At 58.4% G+C, this 15,781-nt stretch overlaps 12 non-coding genes and 1 pseudogene across 12 annotated transcripts; all 13 read right to left on the reverse strand.

Annotated features, from left to right (window-relative positions):
• Positions 1-605: 605 nt before the first annotated feature.
• Positions 606-796, reverse strand: LOC136964810 (U2 spliceosomal RNA). Its single transcript, XR_010879259.1, has one exon. It is a non-coding gene; the product is annotated as a U2 spliceosomal RNA (small nuclear RNA).
• A 714-nt stretch (positions 797-1,510) lies between these two features.
• On the reverse strand, positions 1,511-1,628 carry LOC136964741 (U5 spliceosomal RNA). Its single transcript, XR_010879193.1, has one exon. It is a non-coding gene; the product is annotated as a U5 spliceosomal RNA (small nuclear RNA).
• A 749-nt stretch (positions 1,629-2,377) lies between these two features.
• LOC136964811 (U2 spliceosomal RNA) lies at positions 2,378-2,568 on the reverse strand. Its single transcript, XR_010879260.1, has one exon. It is a non-coding gene; the product is annotated as a U2 spliceosomal RNA (small nuclear RNA).
• Positions 2,569-3,282: 714 nt separating this feature from the next.
• On the reverse strand, positions 3,283-3,400 carry LOC136964743 (U5 spliceosomal RNA). The gene has a single exon (XR_010879194.1). It is a non-coding gene; the product is annotated as a U5 spliceosomal RNA (small nuclear RNA).
• Positions 3,401-4,138: 738 nt separating this feature from the next.
• On the reverse strand, positions 4,139-4,329 carry LOC136964812 (U2 spliceosomal RNA). Its single transcript, XR_010879261.1, has one exon. It is a non-coding gene; the product is annotated as a U2 spliceosomal RNA (small nuclear RNA).
• Positions 4,330-5,087: 758 nt separating this feature from the next.
• Positions 5,088-5,205, reverse strand: LOC136964744 (U5 spliceosomal RNA). Its single transcript, XR_010879195.1, has one exon. It is a non-coding gene; the product is annotated as a U5 spliceosomal RNA (small nuclear RNA).
• Positions 5,206-5,950: 745 nt separating this feature from the next.
• On the reverse strand, positions 5,951-6,141 carry LOC136964591 (U2 spliceosomal RNA). The gene has a single exon (XR_010879086.1). It is a non-coding gene; the product is annotated as a U2 spliceosomal RNA (small nuclear RNA).
• Positions 6,142-6,767: 626 nt separating this feature from the next.
• On the reverse strand, positions 6,768-6,885 carry LOC136964745 (U5 spliceosomal RNA). The gene has a single exon (XR_010879196.1). It is a non-coding gene; the product is annotated as a U5 spliceosomal RNA (small nuclear RNA).
• A 737-nt stretch (positions 6,886-7,622) lies between these two features.
• Positions 7,623-7,813, reverse strand: LOC136964592 (U2 spliceosomal RNA). Its single transcript, XR_010879087.1, has one exon. It is a non-coding gene; the product is annotated as a U2 spliceosomal RNA (small nuclear RNA).
• Positions 7,814-8,571: 758 nt separating this feature from the next.
• Positions 8,572-8,689, reverse strand: LOC136964746 (U5 spliceosomal RNA). Its single transcript, XR_010879197.1, has one exon. It is a non-coding gene; the product is annotated as a U5 spliceosomal RNA (small nuclear RNA).
• Positions 8,690-9,442: 753 nt separating this feature from the next.
• Positions 9,443-9,633, reverse strand: LOC136964593 (U2 spliceosomal RNA). Its single transcript, XR_010879088.1, has one exon. It is a non-coding gene; the product is annotated as a U2 spliceosomal RNA (small nuclear RNA).
• Positions 9,634-10,391: 758 nt separating this feature from the next.
• On the reverse strand, positions 10,392-10,509 carry LOC136964747 (U5 spliceosomal RNA). Its single transcript, XR_010879198.1, has one exon. It is a non-coding gene; the product is annotated as a U5 spliceosomal RNA (small nuclear RNA).
• Positions 10,510-11,250: 741 nt separating this feature from the next.
• Positions 11,251-11,421, reverse strand: LOC136964635 (U2 spliceosomal RNA; annotated as a pseudogene).
• Between the last annotated feature and the right edge of the window lie 4,360 nt (positions 11,422-15,781).

Genomic DNA, 15,781 nt, shown 5'->3' on the forward strand with positions numbered 1-15,781 from the left:
GGGCTCGGCCCGCCCGCTTGGCTTTTCCTTACCGCACTTTCTCCATTTCATTGATGGCTTTTTCTCCATTAAGATCCGTACGCGTTTATCGTATGCGCCTTCCAGCCAGTCCACTCCGTGTTGGTGTCGACTGACACGGCGAGAAAAAACTCATTCCGATTGCCTTCCAGTTTTTCACCTCGGCCCCGCTGAATGTCAGCCAGCTCTCTCTCTCTCTCTCTCTCTCTCTCTCTCTCTCTCTCTCTCTCTCTCTCTCTCTCTCTCTGTCACTCACTCACTCACTCACTCAGTCACTCACTCACTCAGTCACTCCCTTTTTTTTTTTTTTTTTTTTTTTTTATATCTAAAAGGGCGGGAAAACGCCACCGGCCGACAGGGCTCCGCCCACACCCCCTTTTCACCCCGTTTTTTTGGTAGGGATCGCTTGTTCCGCTTTGTTGGGGGGCCCCCCCCTTTTGAGAGTTTTTTGACCCTCACCCCAAAAACCCTAGCCCTAACCTAAACCCCTCTCCCCCAAACCTCACTCATTCAGACATTCCCTCCTTCCCTCCCTCCCTCCCTCCCTCCCTCCCTCCCTCACTAGCTTTTCTCTTTGACACGCTTAGAAAGATTGCACCCTTCCCGGAGACGCTGCAATACCGGGGCGATGCGCGGAGCGGACGGAGCGAGCCCCTGTTCCGACTCCCTGTTGCAAAAATCCGTTTAATATGTTGTCCTCGCATGGAGGACATATCAGATATTAAACTGATAAGAACAGATACTACACTTGATCTTAGCCAAAAGGCCGAGAAGCGATGACCGCATTATCGGACGCCCCCGGCGCGCGGACCCTCCGTGCACCACCTGGGCCGCTCGGTCACCACACCGAGAACGGCCGAAACCACGGAAGCGGAAAGCCCAGGCCAAAAGCCGCAGGACAAGCAGGGACGGAAGCGGAAAGCCCAGGCCAAAAGCCGCAGGACAAGCAGGGACGGAAGCGGAAAGCCCAGGCCAAAAGCCGCAGGACAAGCAGGGACGGAAGCGGAAAGCCCAGGCCAAAAGCCGCAGGACAAGCAGGGACGGAAGCGGAAAGCCCAGGCCAAAAGCCGCAGGACAAGCAGGGACGGAAGCGGAAAGCCCAGGCCAAAAGCCGCAGGACAAGCAGGGACGGAAGCGGAAAGCCCAGGCCAAAAGCCGCAGGACAAGCAGGGACGGAAGCGGAAAGCCCAGGCCAAAAGCCGCAGGACAAGCAGGGACGGAAGCGGAAAGCCCAGGCCAAAAGCCGCAGGACAAGCAGGGACGGAAGCGGAAAGCCCAGGCCAAAAGCCGCAGGACAAGCAGGGACGGAAGCGGAAAGCCCAGGCCAAAAGCCGCAGGACAAGCAGGGACGGAAGCGGAAAGCCCAGGCCAAAAGGCAACAGAATTGAAACAGCTACAGAAGAAGCAAAGACAAAACCTGCCTTACCCGCAGGCACGCACCTAACCCCAAAGCCAACCTCACCCTGCTTTTGTCACACGTCCATCAGGCTCTGCCCTCCCTCGGGCAAAGCCTCCCAAAAATACCACGTTCCACTCGTCGGCGCTCCCCTCCACGGAAGTCTTTAGTAAAAGGCGAAAGGCTTGTGCGTGCTGAAGGGGAACCAGAGCGTCGATTTGAAACGACCCAAACGGCCTACCCCCAACCCCTCCGTTGGCCCTGACTCACCCGTCCGCGGGGGCGAACCGGGGAGAACCGGGGCGAACCGCATCCTTCTCGGGAAAAAAAAGGCGCGGAAACGCCACGGGCCGCAGAGGGGCTCGGCCCGCCCGCTTGGCTTTTCCTTACCGCACTTTCTCCATTTCATTGATGGCTTTTTCTCCATTAAGATCCGTACGCGTTTATCGTATGCGCCTTCCAGCCAGTCCACTCCGTGTTGGTGTCGACTGACACGGCGAGAAAAAACTCATTCCGATTGCCTTCCAGTTTTTCACCTCGGCCCCGCTGAATGTCAGCCAGCTCTCTCTCTCTCTCTCTCTCTCTCTCTCTCTCTCTCTCTCTCTCTCTCTCTCTCTCTCTCTGTCACTCACTCACTCACTCACTCAGTCACTCACTCACTCAGTCACTCCCTTTTTTTTTTTTTTTTTTTTTTTTTATATCTAAAAGGGCGGGAAAACGCCACCGGCCGACAGGGCTCCGCCCACACCCCCTTTTCACCCCGTTTTTTTGGTAGGGATCGCTTGTTCCGCTTTGTTGGGGGGCCCCCCCCTTTTGAGAGTTTTTTGACCCTCACCCCAAAAACCCTAGCCCTAACCTAAACCCCTCTCCCCCAAACCTCACTCATTCAGACATTCCCTCCTTCCCTCCCTCCCTCCCTCCCTCCCTCCCTCCCTCACTAGCTTTTCTCTTTGACACGCTTAGAAAGATTGCACCCTTCCCGGAGACGCTGCAATACCGGGGCGATGCGCGGAGCGGACGGAGCGAGCCCCTGTTCCGACTCCCTGTTGCAAAAATCCGTTTAATATGTTGTCCTCGCATGGAGGACATATCAGATATTAAACTGATAAGAACAGATACTACACTTGATCTTAGCCAAAAGGCCGAGAAGCGATGACCGCATTATCGGACGCCCCCGGCGCGCGGACCCTCCGTGCACCACCTGGGCCGCTCGGTCACCACACCGAGAACGGCCGAAACCACGGAAGCGGAAAGCCCAGGCCAAAAGCCGCAGGACAAGCAGGGACGGAAGCGGAAAGCCCAGGCCAAAAGCCGCAGGACAAGCAGGGACGGAAGCGGAAAGCCCAGGCCAAAAGCCGCAGGACAAGCAGGGACGGAAGCGGAAAGCCCAGGCCAAAAGCCGCAGGACAAGCAGGGACGGAAGCGGAAAGCCCAGGCCAAAAGCCGCAGGACAAGCAGGGACGGAAGCGGAAAGCCCAGGCCAAAAGCCGCAGGACAAGCAGGGACGGAAGCGGAAAGCCCAGGCCAAAAGCCGCAGGACAAGCAGGGACGGAAGCGGAAAGCCCAGGCCAAAAGCCGCAGGACAAGCAGGGACGGAAGCGGAAAGCCCAGGCCAAAAGCCGCAGGACAAGCAGGGACGGAAGCGGAAAGCCCAGGCCAAAAGCCGCAGGACAAGCAGGGACGGAAGCGGAAAGCCCAGGCCAAAAGCCGCAGGACAAGCAGGGACGGAAGCGGAAAGCCCAGGCCAAAAGGCAACAGAATTGAAACAGCTACAGAAGAAGCAAAGACAAAACCTGCCTTACCCGCAGGCACGCACCTAACCCCAAAGCCAACCTCACCCTGCTTTTGTCACACGTCCATCAGGCTCTGCCCTCCCTCGGGCAAAGCCTCCCAAAAATACCACGTTCCACTCGTCGGCGCTCCCCTCCACGGAAGTCTTTAGTAAAAGGCGAAAGGCTTGTGCGTGCTGAAGGGGAACCAGAGCGTCGATTTGAAACGACCCAAACGGCCTACCCCCAACCCCTCCGTTGGCCCTGACTCACCCGTCCGCGGGGGCGAACCGGGGAGAACCGGGGCGAACCGCATCCTTCTCGGGAAAAAAAAGGCGCGGAAACGCCACGGGCCGCAGAGGGGCTCGGCCCGCCCGCTTGGCTTTTCCTTACCGCACTTTCTCCATTTCATTGATGGCTTTTTCTCCATTAAGATCCGTACGCGTTTATCGTATGCGCCTTCCAGCCAGTCCACTCCGTGTTGGTGTCGACTGACACGGCGATAAAAAACTCATTCCGATTGCCTTCCAGTTTTTCACCTCGGCCCCGCTGAATGTCAGCCAGCTCTCTCTCTCTCTCTCTCTCTCTCTCTCTCTCTCTCTCTCTCTCTGTCACTCACTCACTCACTCAGTCACTCACTCACTCAGTCACTCACTCACTCAGTCACTCCCTTTTTTTTTTTTTTTTTTTTTTTTTTTTTATATCTAAAAGGGCGGGAAAACGCCACCGGCCGACAGGGCTCCGCCCACACCCCCTTTTCACCCCGTTTTTTTGGTAGGGATCGCTTGTTTCGCTTTGTTGGCCCCCCCCCCCCTTTTGAGGGTTTTTTGACCCTCACCCCAAAAACCCTAGCCCTAACCTAAACCCCTCTCCCCCAAACCTCAATCATTCAGACGTTCCCCTCCCTCCCTCCCTCCCTCCCTCCCTCCCTAGCTTTTCTCTTTGACACGCTTAGAAAGATTGCACCCTTCCCGGAGACGCTGCAATACCGGGGCGATGCGCGGAGCGGACGGAGCGAGCCCCTGTTCCGACTCCCTGTTGCAAAAATCCGTTTAATATGTTGTCCTCGCATGGAGGACATATCAGATATTAAACTGATAAGAACAGATACTACACTTGATCTTAGCCAAAAGGCCGAGAAGCGATGACCGCATTATCGGACGCCCCCGGCGCGCGGACCCTCCGTGCACCACCTGGGCCGCTCGGTCACCACACCGAGAACGGCCGAAACCACGGAAGCGGAAAGCCCAGGCCAAAAGCCGCAGGACAAGCAGGGACGGAAGCGGAAAGCCCAGGCCAAAAGCCGCAGGACAAGCAGGGACGGAAGCGGAAAGCCCAGGCCAAAAGCCGCAGGACAAGCAGGGACGGAAGCGGAAAGCCCAGGCCAAAAGCCGCAGGACAAGCAGGGACGGAAGCGGAAAGCCCAGGCCAAAAGCCGCAGGACAAGCAGGGACGGAAGCGGAAAGCCCAGGCCAAAAGCCGCAGGACAAGCAGGGACGGAAGCGGAAAGCCCAGGCCAAAAGCCGCAGGACAAGCAGGGACGGAAGCGGAAAGCCCAGGCCAAAAGCCGCAGGACAAGCAGGGACGGAAGCGGAAAGCCCAGGCCAAAAGCCGCAGGACAAGCAGGGACGGAAGCGGAAAGCCCAGGCCAAAAGCCGCAGGACAAGCAGGGACGGAAGCGGAAAGCCCAGGCCAAAAGCCGCAGGACAAGCAGGGACGGAAGCGGAAAGCCCAGGCCAAAAGCCGCAGGACAAGCAGGGACGGAAGCGGAAAGCCCAGGCCAAAAGGCAACAGAATTGAAACAGCTACAGAAGAAGCAAAGACAAAACCTGCCTTACCCGCAGGCACGCACCTAACCCCAAAGCCAACCTCACCCTGCTTTTGTCACACGTCCATCAGGCTCTGCCCTCCCTCGGGCAAAGCCTCCCAAAAATACCACGTTCCACTCGTCGGCGCTCCCCTCCACGGAAGTCTTTAGTAAAAGGCGAAAGGCTTGTGCGTGCTGAAGGGGAACCAGAGCGTCGATTTGAAACGACCCAAACGGCCTACCCCCAACCCCTCCGTTGGCCCTGACTCACCCGTCCGCGGGGGCGAACCGGGGAGAACCGGGGCGAACCGCATCCTTCTCGGGAAAAAAAAGGCGCGGAAACGCCACGGGCCGCAGAGGGGCTCGGCCCGCCCGCTTGGCTTTTCCTTACCGCACTTTCTCCATTTCATTGATGGCTTTTTCTCCATTAAGATCCGTACGCGTTTATCGTATGCGCCTTCCAGCCAGTCCACTCCGTGTTGGTGTCGACTGACACGGCGAGAAAAAACTCATTCCGATTGCCTTCCAGTTTTTCACCTCGGCCCCGCTGAATGTCAGCCAGCTCTCTCTCTCTCTCTCTCTCTCTCTCTCTCTCTCTCTCTCTCTCTCTCTCTCTCTCTGTCACTCACTCACTCACTCACTCAGTCACTCACTCACTCAGTCACTCCCTTTTTTTTTTTTTTTTTTTTTTTTTATATCTAAAAGGGCGGGAAAACGCCACCGGCCGACAGGGCTCCGCCCACACCCCCTTTTCACCCCGTTTTTTTGGTAGGGATCGCTTGTTCCGCTTTGTTGGGGGGCCCCCCCCTTTTGAGAGTTTTTTGACCCTCACCCCAAAAACCCTAGCCCTAACCTAAACCCCTCTCCCCCAAACCTCACTCATTCAGACATTCCCTCCTTCCCTCCCTCCCTCCCTCCCTCCCTCCCTCCCTCACTAGCTTTTCTCTTTGACACGCTTAGAAAGATTGCACCCTTCCCGGAGACGCTGCAATACCGGGGCGATGCGCGGAGCGGACGGAGCGAGCCCCTGTTCCGACTCCCTGTTGCAAAAATCCGTTTAATATGTTGTCCTCGCATGGAGGACATATCAGATATTAAACTGATAAGAACAGATACTACACTTGATCTTAGCCAAAAGGCCGAGAAGCGATGACCGCATTATCGGACGCCCCCGGCGCGCGGACCCTCCGTGCACCACCTGGGCCGCTCGGTCACCACACCGAGAACGGCCGAAACCACGGAAGCGGAAAGCCCAGGCCAAAAGCCGCAGGACAAGCAGGGACGGAAGCGGAAAGCCCAGGCCAAAAGCCGCAGGACAAGCAGGGACGGAAGCGGAAAGCCCAGGCCAAAAGCCGCAGGACAAGCAGGGACGGAAGCGGAAAGCCCAGGCCAAAAGCCGCAGGACAAGCAGGGACGGAAGCGGAAAGCCCAGGCCAAAAGCCGCAGGACAAGCAGGGACGGAAGCGGAAAGCCCAGGCCAAAAGCCGCAGGACAAGCAGGGACGGAAGCGGAAAGCCCAGGCCAAAAGCCGCAGGACAAGCAGGGACGGAAGCGGAAAGCCCAGGCCAAAAGCCGCAGGACAAGCAGGGACGGAAGCGGAAAGCCCAGGCCAAAAGCCGCAGGACAAGCAGGGACGGAAGCGGAAAGCCCAGGCCAAAAGGCAACAGAATTGAAACAGCTACAGAAGAAGCAAAGACAAAACCTGCCTTACCCGCAGGCACGCACCTAACCCCAAAGCCAACCTCACCCTGCTTTTGTCACACGTCCATCAGGCTCTGCCCTCCCTCGGGCAAAGCCTCCCAAAAATACCACGTTCCACTCGTCGGCGCTCCCCTCCACGGAAGTCTTTAGTAAAAGGCGAAAGGCTTGTGCGTGCTGAAGGGGAACCAGAGCGTCGATTTGAAACGACCCAAACGGCCTACCCCCAACCCCTCCGTTGGCCCTGACTCACCCGTCCGCGGGGGCGAACCGGGGAGAACCGGGGCGAACCGCATCCTTCTCGGGAAAAAAAAGGCGCGGAAACGCCACGGGCCGCAGAGGGGCTCGGCCCGCCCGCTTGGCTTTTCCTTACCGCACTTTCTCCATTTCATTGATGGCTTTTTCTCCATTAAGATCCGTACGCGTTTATCGTATGCGCCTTCCAGCCAGTCCACTCCGTGTTGGTGTCGACTGACACGGCGAGAAAAAACTCATTCCGATTGCCTTCCAGTTTTTCACCTCGGCCCCGCTGAATGTCAGCCAGCTCTCTCTCTCTCTCTCTCTCTCTCTCTCTCTCTCTCTCTCTCTCTCTCTCTCTCTCTGTCACTCACTCACTCACTCACTCAGTCACTCACTCACTCAGTCACTCCCTTTTTTTTTTTTTTTTTTTTTTTTTATATCTAAAAGGGCGGGAAAACGCCACCGGCCGACAGGGCTCCGCCCACACCCCCTTTTCACCCCGTTTTTTTGGTAGGGATCGCTTGTTCCGCTTTGTTGGGGGGCCCCCCCCTTTTGAGAGTTTTTTGACCCTCACCCCAAAAACCCTAGCCCTAACCTAAACCCCTCTCCCCCAAACCTCACTCATTCAGACATTCCCTCCCTCCCTCCCTCCCTCCCTCCCTCCCTCACTAGCTTTTCTCTTTGACACGCTTAGAAAGATTGCACCCTTCCCGGAGACGCTGCAATACCGGGGCGATGCGCGGAGCGGACGGAGCGAGCCCCTGTTCCGACTCCCTGTTGCAAAAATCCGTTTAATATGTTGTCCTCGCATGGAGGACATATCAGATATTAAACTGATAAGAACAGATACTACACTTGATCTTAGCCAAAAGGCCGAGAAGCGATGACCGCATTATCGGACGCCCCCGGCGCGCGGACCCTCCGTGCACCACCTGGGCCGCTCGGTCACCACACCGAGAACGGCCGAAACCACGGAAGCGGAAAGCCCAGGCCAAAAGCCGCAGGACAAGCAGGGACGGAAGCGGAAAGCCCAGGCCAAAAGCCGCAGGACAAGCAGGGACGGAAGCGGAAAGCCCAGGCCAAAAGCCGCAGGACAAGCAGGGACGGAAGCGGAAAGCCCAGGCCAAAAGCCGCAGGACAAGCAGGGACGGAAGCGGAAAGCCCAGGCCAAAAGCCGCAGGACAAGCAGGGACGGAAGCGGAAAGCCCAGGCCAAAAGCCGCAGGACAAGCAGGGACGGAAGCGGAAAGCCCAGGCCAAAAGCCGCAGGACAAGCAGGGACGGAAGCGGAAAGCCCAGGCCAAAAGCCGCAGGACAAGCAGGGACGGAAGCGGAAAGCCCAGGCCAAAAGCCGCAGGACAAGCAGGGACGGAAGCGGAAAGCCCAGGCCAAAAGCCGCAGGACAAGCAGGGACGGAAGCGGAAAGCCCAGGCCAAAAGCCGCAGGACAAGCAGGGACGGAAGCGGAAAGCCCAGGCCAAAAGCCGCAGGACAAGCAGGGACGGAAGCGGAAAGCCCAGGCCAAAAGGCAACAGAATTGAAACAGCTACAGAAGAAGCAAAGACAAAACCTGCCTTACCCGCAGGCACGCACCTAACCCCAAAGCCAACCTCACCCTGCTTTTGTCACACGTCCATCAGGCTCTGCCCTCCCTCGGGCAAAGCCTCCCAAAAATACCACGTTCCACTCGTCGGCGCTCCCCTCCACGGAAGTCTTTAGTAAAAGGCGAAAGGCTTGTGCGTGCTGAAGGGGAACCAGAGCGTCGATTTGAAACGACCCAAACGGCCTACCCCCAACCCCTCCGTTGGCCCTGACTCACCCGTCCGCGGGGGCGAACCGGGGAGAACCGGGGCGAACCGCATCCTTCTCGGGAAAAAAAAGGCGCGGAAACGCCACGGGCCGCAGAGGGGCTCGGCCCGCCCGCTTGGCTTTTCCTTACCGCACTTTCTCCATTTCATTGATGGCTTTTTCTCCATTAAGATCCGTACGCGTTTATCGTATGCGCCTTCCAGCCAGTCCACTCCGTGTTGGTGTCGACTGACACGGCGAGAAAAAACTCATTCCGATTGCCTTCCAGTTTTTCACCTCGGCCCCGCTGAATGTCAGCCAGCTCTCTCTCTCTCTCTCTCTCTCTCTCTCTCTCTCTCTCTCTCTCTCTCTGTCACTCACTCACTCACTCAGTCACTCACTCACTCAGTCACTCACTCACTCAGTCACTCCCTTTTTTTTTTTTTTTTTTTTTTTTTTTTTATATCTAAAAGGGCGGGAAAACGCCACCGGCCGACAGGGCTCCGCCCACACCCCCTTTTCACCCCGTTTTTTTGGTAGGGATCGCTTGTTCCGCTTTGTTGGGGGGCCCCCCCCTTTTGAGAGTTTTTTGACCCTCACCCCAAAAACCCTAGCCCTAACCTAAACCCCTCTCCCCCAAACCTCACTCATTCAGACATTCCCTCCTTCCCTCCCTCCCTCCCTCCCTCCCTCCCTCCCTCACTAGCTTTTCTCTTTGACACGCTTAGAAAGATTGCACCCTTCCCGGAGACGCTGCAATACCGGGGCGATGCGCGGAGCGGACGGAGCGAGCCCCTGTTCCGACTCCCTGTTGCAAAAATCCGTTTAATATGTTGTCCTCGCATGGAGGACATATCAGATATTAAACTGATAAGAACAGATACTACACTTGATCTTAGCCAAAAGGCCGAGAAGCGATGACCGCATTATCGGACGCCCCCGGCGCGCGGACCCTCCGTGCACCACCTGGGCCGCTCGGTCACCACACCGAGAACGGCCGAAACCACGGAAGCGGAAAGCCCAGGCCAAAAGCCGCAGGACAAGCAGGGACGGAAGCGGAAAGCCCAGGCCAAAAGCCGCAGGACAAGCAGGGACGGAAGCGGAAAGCCCAGGCCAAAAGCCGCAGGACAAGCAGGGACGGAAGCGGAAAGCCCAGGCCAAAAGCCGCAGGACAAGCAGGGACGGAAGCGGAAAGCCCAGGCCAAAAGCCGCAGGACAAGCAGGGACGGAAGCGGAAAGCCCAGGCCAAAAGCCGCAGGACAAGCAGGGACGGAAGCGGAAAGCCCAGGCCAAAAGCCGCAGGACAAGCAGGGACGGAAGCGGAAAGCCCAGGCCAAAAGCCGCAGGACAAGCAGGGACGGAAGCGGAAAGCCCAGGCCAAAAGCCGCAGGACAAGCAGGGACGGAAGCGGAAAGCCCAGGCCAAAAGCCGCAGGACAAGCAGGGACGGAAGCGGAAAGCCCAGGCCAAAAGCCGCAGGACAAGCAGGGACGGAAGCGGAAAGCCCAGGCCAAAAGCCGCAGGACAAGCAGGGACGGAAGCGGAAAGCCCAGGCCAAAAGGCAACAGAATTGAAACAGCTACAGAAGAAGCAAAGACAAAACCTGCCTTACCCGCAGGCACGCACCTAACCCCAAAGCCAACCTCACCCTGCTTTTGTCACACGTCCATCAGGCTCTGCCCTCCCTCGGGCAAAGCCTCCCAAAAATACCACGTTCCACTCGTCGGCGCTCCCCTCCACGGAAGTCTTTAGTAAAAGGCGAAAGGCTTGTGCGTGCTGAAGGGGAACCAGAGCGTCGATTTGAAACGACCCAAACGGCCTACCCCCAACCCCTCCGTTGGCCCTGACTCACCCGTCCGCGGGGGCGAACCGGGGAGAACCGGGGCGAACCGCATCCTTCTCGGGAAAAAAAAGGCGCGGAAACGCCACGGGCCGCAGAGGGGCTCGGCCCGCCCGCTTGGCTTTTCCTTACCGCACTTTCTCCATTTCATTGATGGCTTTTTCTCCATTAAGATCCGTACGCGTTTATCGTATGCGCCTTCCAGCCAGTCCACTCCGTGTTGGTGTCGACTGACACGGCGAGAAAAAACTCATTCCGATTGCCTTCCAGTTTTTCACCTCGGCCCCGCTGAATGTCAGCCAGCTCTCTCTCTCTCTCTCTCTCTCTCTCTCTCTCTCTCTCTCTGTCACTCACTCACTCACTCAGTCACTCACTCACTCAGTCACTCACTCACTCAGTCACTCCCTTTTTTTTTTTTTTTTTTTTTTTTTATATCTAAAAGGGCGGGAAAACGCCACCGGCCGACAGGGCTCCGCCCACACCCCCTTTTCACCCCGTTTTTTTGGTAGGGATCGCTTGTTCCGCTTTGTTGGGGGGCCCCCCCCTTTTGAGAGTTTTTTGACCCTCACCCCAAAAACCCTAGCCCTAACCTAAACCCCTCTCCCCCAAACCTCACTCATTCAGACATTCCCTCCTTCCCTCCCTCCCTCCCTCCCTCCCTCCCTCCCTCACTAGCTTTTCTCTTTGACACGCTTAGAAAGATTGCACCCTTCCCGGAGACGCTGCAATACCGGGGCGATGCGCGGAGCGGACGGAGCGAGCCCCTGTTCCGACTCCCTGTTGCAAAAATCCGTTTAATATGTTGTCCTCGCATGGAGGACATATCAGATATTAAACTGATAAGAACAGATTTAGTTTTAAAAGTTTTATTCACAACAGACACAACACAAGAAAGGCGTGGGGCCTAAACCCCACTCACCCAACCGACACTGTCCGCACAAACCCCAATCCCCATATACACCCTCATAGACACCACAATAAACCCTCGCCCTTCCCAAAAACCCCCACACCCCCAGCCCCTTACACACACAAGTGAAATCCTTAAATAAAACAAATAATAGGAATAACAGGAAACAATAAACGCACCCCAACCACCCGTAGTGGCAATACACAAAATCTGAGGCTTCACACAGGGGCAGGGTACACAGGGACACAATCAGGACCTCACTGGGCCAAAGGCCACGCTCAGGGCCAATCCCAGCAAAACACAAAAAACACAGACAGGGTGACCCTCCCACACAAAAACCAACACCACCCAAAAAAACCCCGCCCCTCACAGGAGGCCAAGACCCCCCTTCCACCTCTCTCTGGCCGCGTGCATCCCCCACCTCCTCACATCCACCCCCACCCTCACCCGTAGACTATCCTCCACCCTCTTAACACACCCCTCCACCCCCCAGTCCACCCCTCTCTGCACCCACTCCTTCCTCGCCTGCCACAACACCCGTTTAAAAAGGCTGATGATCAGCCACAGGAGGAAGCGATTACGCCTCCCCCCTGACCACCCCACACCCCTCTCCACCCTCACCCATGTGAGCCTAAACCCCGTGACCACCCTGCCCAGCAAAAACCCCGCCCTCGCCCACACTACCCCCGCAAAAGGACAGTCCCACATGACGTGTCTTATGGACTCGTCACCGCTACAGGTGGCCCGCGGGCACACCGAGGTCCGTGCCAGGCCGTGCCGGTGCATGATCTCCCGCACCGGCAGGCCCTTGTGAAGGCACAGCCAATTCAGGTCTTTGAGACCGTTGTCAAGACCGGGCAGTTGTACTGACGACCAGACCGCGGCGGGTATCCCCACCACGGCCGGCGCACAGACTCCCTGCACCAACTCGGCATACAGGGCCCTCTGACTCAGGCCCAGTACCGGGTCCCTGGCCGCAGGGTGCAGCTTCATCCACTTGGCCGCTTGGCCAAAGTGCCACGGCAGCTGCTCCGCCCGGGGGCCCAGGTTGGACCACTCTATCAAGTGCCTCGCCTGATACGAAAAGAAAAAACGTAGGAAGTGCCCAGAAGGGTGCAGCACCGGACTGGACAACTCTCCCAAAAGAAAACAAACGAACACGCAGTCAAGTTTCAGCGGGAAGTGCGGCACGTCCCTCCCCCCCTGACTCACGGGGGCCAGCATGCGGACCCTCGACACGATCTCGTATCTCCCCCCCCAGAGGAAGCGAAACACGAGCCGCGTCAAGGGCCGCCGCATGCCGGCCGGCATGGGATACACGTAAGCCAGGAAGAGGAGAGTCGGCAACACCTCCATCTTCAGGACCAGTACTTTCCCCACGAATGTCAAAGTCCTGGCCTTCCACAGGGACAACTTCCGCTCGACCGCGGTTAGGCGCCTGGTCCAGTTGGCCGTGGCGCACTGGGCTGCCTGAAAATGCACCCCCAAGATCCGCAGGGGCCCTGCACAGTGAGCCAGCCCCCCTGGTACATCCGTCCTTCCCCTCCAGCGCCCAAAGAACTTCACCGACGACTTGGTGAGGTTGAGCACCGCACCAGAGGCCTTCGTGAAATCTTGGAAGGTCTCCAAGGCTCGGATCAGGCTAGCGTCGCTCCCCAGCAGCAGAGTGGTGTCGTCTGCGTACTGAGTCATCTTGACCCGTAGGCCCCCGCTACCTGGTACCAGTATCCCATCAACACCGGGGTCGGCCCGAATGGCCGCCGCCAGGGGCTCCATATAAAGGATGAACAGCAGGGGTGAGAGCGGGCACCCTTGCCTAACCCCTGAGACCAAGTCAAACCTCTGTCCCAAGTGCCCATTGATAGAAACCGTGCACCCCACGGCCGAGTACAGAGTACTCAGCCACCCGATGAACACGTGCCCTATCCCTAGCCTCTCTAACACCTTAAACAAAAAACCTCTGTGGACCCTATCGAACGCCTTTGCCTGGTCGAGGCCGGCTACCATCAGAGGCAGCCCGCGGTCCCCGGCCCAGGCTATGACGTCCCGGAGCAGCTGGAGATTCCAGCGCACGGACCGGCCCCCTACGCCACAGGTCTGGTCCTCGTGCACGACGCCCGGGAGTGCTGTGCGCAGCCGGTCCGCCAAGACCTTGGCCAACAGTTTGTAGTCCACGCACAGCATGGTCAATGGCCGCCAGTTCCCCAGGTCGGTGCCGTCCCCTCCCTTCGACAGGAGGGACAGCACCCCGTCGGCCATCGACCCTCCCAGGGTCGCCGTGCCGAGGACCTCGGTGAGGACCTCGAGGACCGCCGGCCCGATCACATCCCAAAACTTGAGATAGAACTCGGCCGGCAGCCCATCGAGGCCCGGCACCTTCCGCCGGCCCATGCGCCTCAGTGCTCCCTCCAGCTCCCCAAGGGACAACGGCGCCTCCATGGCCGCCGCCACCTCTGGAGGCGCCCGCCGGGTCAACGCTCTAAGGAAGACCTCGCCATAACCCTCATCTACCTCCCTGGCACTAAACAAAACGCGGTAATAGTCGGTGGCGGCCTCCACCATACGGGCAGGCTCCGCTGCTACGTGGCCCTGGAGGTCCCTCACCCCCGCGAACACTGACCTCCTCTTCGCCGCTTTGACCGAGGCGAAGAAAGAGGCCGAGCACGTCTCATTCTCTTCCAAGAAATCCTGACGCGCCCTCAAGAGGTAGGCGCGAGCACGACGCTCATGGATGACCCTCAAACGGACCTTGAGAGCGGCACACCGCTGCAAGTCGGGGGACACTCCCAGGTTTCCCAAGGAATGCTCCAGCTCAAGTTGGTGCTGCAGCCGTGCGATCTCCGCCCTCAAAGCCTTCGCCTGCCTCCTGCAGTGCCCCTGGATAAAGTCCCTCAGTCGGGCCTTAACAGTCTCCCACCACTCGACCATCCCCGCGTAGAAGGGCTTAAGGCCCACGAGGCCCTGATAGAAGTGGGCCACGGAGTCGCAGAACTCCCGCTCCTCCAAGACCCCCAGGTTGAGGCGCCAGTACCCCCGGCCAAAGACCGGCACCCGGGCCCGCACCGTCAAGAGGACCCCATCATGGTCCGAGAAGAATACAGGGAGCACCCGGCCCGACACCGGTCCCAAAGACCGAGGCAAGAAAACGTAGTCTAAACGCTTCTGGACCCCACGGGAATTACGCCACGTGGGCCCGTCCAAATGAGGGGTAGTGCGCCTCCCCCCATCCACCAAACTATGCCCGCTAAACAAAACCCTCCACGCTGCGACACTCACCTCACCCGTGCCCCCTAACTCAACATTGAAATCCCCCCCTACCACCAACACCCTGTTTGTTGCACAGTGAGGGGCCACACACTCCACCAACTCCCCCCTTGCCACCCTCCCCTGTGGCCCATACACGCAAATCACCCGCATTTTCATTTCCCCCACACAAATATCAGCCCCCATGGCCCTCCCCTGTGATATCATAAAAGACCCCTCCACCCGAACCCCACCGCCCCCAAACAAAATCCCCACCCCTGATGAGTGCACCCCCCCCACACTCCATACAGACCCCCCCCTTCCCCACTCCCGCGTAAACCCCACCACATCACCCCTGTCCCTTAAGTGCACCTCCTGTACAAAACACACAGTGAAATTCAAACCCCCCAAAAACGAAAAAACAGCCGCCCTCTTCACCCTGTCCCTCAATCCCCGCAAATTAAAAGTACAAACAGTGAAAGACATGATACATACATAAAAGAAAAAAAAACCCCAAGACCCCAACCTATCACCCATACAAATCCTCCCCCACCCCACTCCCACTCCCCTCCCCCTCCTCCGTCTCCATCCTTTCCCCCCAGGAGGCCGGCACCGGGTTTGGCTCCCCCTCCTCCTCCCCGCCCTCTATAAAACCCCCACCTAACTCCACCGGGGTGTCGGGCATCGAACTGGGCAGAGTCCGCCCTTGCCCCCTCTCCCCGCTTCGTCTACCCTCCCTCCCCTTCCCCCTCTTACTCCCCGCCCCCCCTGCCACAAACCGCTCACCCTCAGCGAGCGCACTCGCCTTTCGGCGGGGGTTCCTCGACCCCCCCACCTCCCCCCCATCCACTCTGTCCAGGACCAGCTGCAGCTGCCCGAGCCCCGCCGGGCCCGACCCGCCGCCTCCAGCCCTCACCATACCATCCACCTCGCCACCCGACCCTAGCCTCGATTCCCCAGAATCTAGGGTCACCTCCGCCTGCGCCGTCAACTCCTCCAACACCCGCGTCAGCTGCCGCAACCCGTCCATGGTGAGGTCTTCCTCCGGAGAGGACGCGGTGACCTCTTCGTCCGCCGC

The sequence above is a fragment of the Osmerus mordax genome, chromosome 20, assembly GCF_038355195.1.
Source record: "Osmerus mordax isolate fOsmMor3 chromosome 20, fOsmMor3.pri, whole genome shotgun sequence".
Lineage (NCBI taxonomy): Eukaryota > Metazoa > Chordata > Actinopteri > Osmeriformes > Osmeridae > Osmerus > Osmerus mordax.